The 4,906-nt window shown below is 35.3% G+C and overlaps 1 non-coding gene across 1 annotated transcript; it reads left to right on the top strand.

Annotated features, from left to right (window-relative positions):
• Window positions 1-2,220: 2,220 nt before the first annotated feature.
• Window positions 2,221-2,323, top strand: LOC123619859 (U6 spliceosomal RNA). The gene has a single exon (XR_006728599.2). It is a non-coding gene; the product is annotated as a U6 spliceosomal RNA (small nuclear RNA).
• The last annotated feature ends 2,583 nt before the right edge of the window (window positions 2,324-4,906 follow it).

Genomic DNA, 4,906 nt, shown 5'->3' with positions numbered 1-4,906 from the left:
AAAGGTATGAAAAAATGCTCAACATTATTTGCCTTTGGGGAACTAGAAACTAAAACCATGAGCTACCACTTCACACTCACTAGAAAGGCAAAACAGAACAACCAAATATTAATGGTAGGAGTGCAAAATGATACAGCTATTTTGGAAAACAGTATGTGGAGTTTATTATGAAGCTAAATAAAACTAACCATACAACCTAGCACTCCTACTCTTGGATATTAATGAAAATAAAGTAAAAATGCATGTTTTCAAAAATGTTTATGTGTGGAGTTTATAGCAGCACTATTAATAATCACCAAAAACTGAAAACAATCAATATATTTTTCTACAGGTGAATGGATAATGAATGATGAAACATTTGCACTTTGAAAGGTACATCAGCAATTTAAAAAGTGCTATCAATTCACAACAACATAGATGCCTGTTAAGTACATTTTACTGACTGAAAGAAACAGAACCTAATAGGCTACATGCATGTTTCCATTCTATGACAGTTTGGAAAAGGCAAAATTGTTGGTATGGGAGATACTAGTGGTTGCCAGTAGTTGGGTGATGGAAGGATGTAGGACTACAGAAGGACAGCACAGGTGAATTTAGGGCATGTCAAAAATTAGTTCATACAGTGGTTCTGTGTGGCACTGTGGTAGTGAACATAGAGCTCTCTGTAGTTTTCAAACCTCATAGAAGTGTACACCAAAAAGAGGGCATTTTAATGTCTGAAAAAATTAAAAATCAACCAGGATATTGGGGGAACCAAAACAGAATGCAAATTATGACAAGGAATCTAACTGTATTACAAATAAATGGTATTAACTCCCGAAGGGGTGGGAAAGAAAGAAGTAGATGCTGCAACTTAAAGAAAAGAATATTTTAACTAAATACTGTAATGATAAAAAGAATAGTATACAAATGTTGAACTTAAATTGATAAAATCTGTTTCTCCCAGAGATGTGAGCTCTCAATTCTGAAACTACTTTACCTATGTAACAAATAAGTAAATATTTGTGGATAATGAAATCCAAGTATTGCACCATTGGATAAATGTTACAAAAAAGAAAAAGAGGAATTCTGCATAAACCCAGTGTATATATTTATAAATATCCACACAGAGATAGATAAAACAATTACATAGATCCTTGCATATATATGCATGCTTGTGTATACTTGCATATGCACACACACAGAAAACTGGCTAGAAAGAGCAGATGTCACGTGTGTGTGTGTGACACGTGTGTGTTGTGTGTGTGTCTATATATACTTTATATCTATATCAATATATGTAATTTCCTAGCCCTGGTCACTAAGATGGTCTAGAAGCAATGATAATCCTGTAGCAATGTTCACCTAAAGTCCAGATCTTGGGTTCTAAAAATCATTCTCCAATTTAAAAAAAAAAAATGATCTTGGAAAAATAAATGATTCCAAGCCTAGGGAAAGCAAATTACTAGACGATACTTGGCCCATCTTATAGTATTAGTCAGTGAGGAAGTGCTCAAAAACCAAAAATATAGGGACATATTAAAGGGACACAGGAGGAAACCTGAAAAGGTCCCATTGGCCAAAGCTGAAAAAGAAGAACTAAATTACAAAGGGAAAAATTAACTTACAATGGAGAAACCAGGCAAATGTCATCTTAACCAAATGATTAAAGTTCACATGCCAGCAGTAAGACATACGACCTTCATGTATCCCTTATTTGACGCAGCGACTTCTCTCAAGGGCACGTGGCCTCTGTGGTATGCTTGACAAAAATTTGTAACTTCAATTTTATCACGAGAAAACCTTAGAGAAACCCAAATTGAGGGATATTTTGCAAAATACCTGACCTGTATTCTTTAAAAGCATCTATGACATGAAAGACAAAGAAATACTTAGAAATTACCACAGATTGAAGGAGATGAAAAAGACATGACAATTAATTGCAGTGGCATTCTTGGTTAGATCCTCAAACTGAAAAAAAAAAAATTGGATAAAGTCTACAATAGTTAATAGGATAGAACTAGTATTAAGTTTTTGGTGTTGATAATTGTACAATGGTTATGTAAGATGTTAATATTAGGGGAAGCTGAGTGAAGTTTATTTGAAAACTCTCTATACCATATGTGCAACTCTTCTGTAAGTCTAAAATTATTTTAAAAAGAAAAGTGTTTTAAAAATCCTTGCCTAGATCCTATCACTTACTGTGCCTTTCAAGATTTTTTCACATTTTCAAGAATCAGAGTGCTCACTTCAGCAGCCCATATACTAGAATTGGAATGATACAGAGATTAGCATGGCTTCTGCGCAAGGATGACATGCAATTTGTGAAGAGTTCCATATTCTTTAGACAAACAACAGAGACCTACTGTATAGCACAGGGAACTATATTCAATATCTTGTAATAACCTATAATGGAAAATAACCTGAAAAAGAACTATATATATATATATATATATATATAAAACTGAATCGCTTTGCTGTACACCTGAAACATAGTAAATTAACTATCCTTAACAACAATAACTAGAGGTTTATCCATATGGCAAAGGCCCTCACCTGGAAATGAGAGAACAAGTTATTTTCAAGTTGGTTGTACTTTTTATTTCCCTTCTTTTCTAATATTTTTTTCTTATCAATTTTATAATCCCTATGAAATTCCAGTTGGAAGTATATCAAATAAGCTAATTCTCCCCATGTGTCTTTTATTTATTTTGTTTTTTAAAATTTTATTATCATTATATTAATTTGTATTGCTGTGCTAAGAACCTAGGGCACATGATCGATACTTTTGGTGGTCATTTTTATAACCAATGTTGTATGAATACTAAAAAAGGAGAAAATGGTCAGCTACATTTATGTATTTCCTAATTTGCTGTTGAAATTTCTGCCAGTTCTAATGTGGGTGTGGATGCTGTCTTCTCCATAGCACCAACAAGCAGTTTTTGGAAGCCAGCTGAGTATCCTACAATTCAATCTGTCTGACACTATGTACCTGGAGACAGTGTCAGATTCCACAGATTAAGGTCTCAGTCCTACAAGACTGCCCACCCCTCCACTTCAGAGGCCAGTCTAAGTCCAGGTGGTCGCTCGTACTTCTGACAGGCTATGGATTGGAGTTGCCAGCACACTCTCCTTGGATTTGATGAATTTTCTAGAGTGACTCATAGAAATCAGAGTTACTTACTACATCATCAATGTGAAAGTACAAAGATATAACTCAGAAAAAGCCAGATGGAGGAAATGCTTAGGGCAAGTTATGGGGGAAAGGCACGGAGTTTCCGTGCTCCCTTCCAGCGCCAATTCTCCCCAAATCCCCGAGTGTTCACCACCCTGGAAACTCTCTGAACCCCATCCTTCTGGGTTGTTACGGAGACTCTGTTACATAGGCATGATTAATTAAATCATTGACCATTAGCAATTGATTCAACCTCCAATGCCTCTCCCCTCCCAGAAGGTGGAAGGGTGGATGGGACTGAAAGATTCAACCCTAAAATCAAATGGTTGGGTCTCCAGGCACCCAGCCTCCATCCTTAGCTTAACTAGTACTTTCCAAAAGTCATCTTATTAACATAATAAATGATATCTTTATCACTTTCATTGCACAGGTTTTAGGAGCTCTGTTTTGGAAACAGTACAAAGACCAAACATAAATTTCTTATTACAAGCCCACTGTCACAACAATGTAATTAAATGAATTGATTGATAATGCTGTGCGCTGAATTTAGGTCATGCTTTCAATCAGTTTGCACACCTGTTAAATGAGAGGGTAGGACAGATAAACTCTATGGTCCTTTCAGTCTTTAACCTTCTGTCAAACATTATGTATGAATGCTGTTGGAGAAGGTTACATTGATTTAGTTTGTTTCATTTATTTGGATTTAGAACTTCTCAAATTTAATTGAACATGTAATTTTGTATATTTGCAAATTATTCTGAGTCAAGAGCTTTGGTGATATCCTCATCAGATGAATGAACCTCTTATTCTTAGCTTTCCTGTTTATGTTATTGGTCCCATGGGTCCAGACATATTTTGTTTATCATCCGTGATGACACTACCATTTTCAAGCAATTCTGTTCTCATACAGCTACTTCAAGGATATATTTTGGAGCCAACTTGTTTCTGGCTTCCTGCTTGATACACCATCTGGAACCTTCAGCTGGTACAGAAATTTAACCCTCAGTATTTAAAAATAATTGCTCATGTAGGCTATGCAACTTCCACCAATGTCGAGGAAATATCTTTATTTCCCACATTCCCCTTTGAGAAGGACGAAGGGTAAAATGGATACTTTTAAAACAGCCCTATGTGTTCCTTCATCCAAAGCATTCTTTTAGGTACAACAGATTTACTTTTCTGATAATAATGAATAATTGGCTTTTGAATGATTTCCGTAATGTCCTAGCTGAAAAGTTCATTTTGGTGTGAAAAAGTAATTGGTCAGCAACAACAAAAAATGTAATTTTGTTTCTTAACTTGGTTAGAAAAGGACATAGAAGAATAAAAGAAGTTGATACTGTATGTAAACCCTGTTATTAAAAATGTTAAAATCACATGTGCAGCGTAAAGTGACAAGCATTCTCTAATCTGATTAATGTGCATTCAAATACTGCCCCTTACTTGCTGTGTGATGTTGGGCAATTAGCTTAACGTCTATAAAGTGTTGGGGGCTAAAGGGACTTGTAAGCATTGGGATCTTTGACTTCAAAGCCTTTAGCATGATCCTAGCACATGGAAAACTACATATTAACTTTTATTGTTGTTGCCAAGGCTGATGGTCATTAACAAGGTAGTTACTTTGAGGTAGTTGCTGTCCTGCTTTTGGAGAGGTGGTATCCTGTCGCTTTGCCACCTGATTCACAATTTGAATAACAATTATTTCAAGTAATTTAACCAGTTTAAGGAAATGTACTCAAACAATTCAGATTA

Source organism: Camelus bactrianus, chromosome 8 (assembly GCF_048773025.1).
Source record: "Camelus bactrianus isolate YW-2024 breed Bactrian camel chromosome 8, ASM4877302v1, whole genome shotgun sequence".
Classification (NCBI taxonomy): Eukaryota; Metazoa; Chordata; class Mammalia; order Artiodactyla; family Camelidae; genus Camelus; species Camelus bactrianus.
Note: the sequence above shows the minus strand (reverse complement) of the source record. Positions and strands in the feature narration are given on the sequence as shown.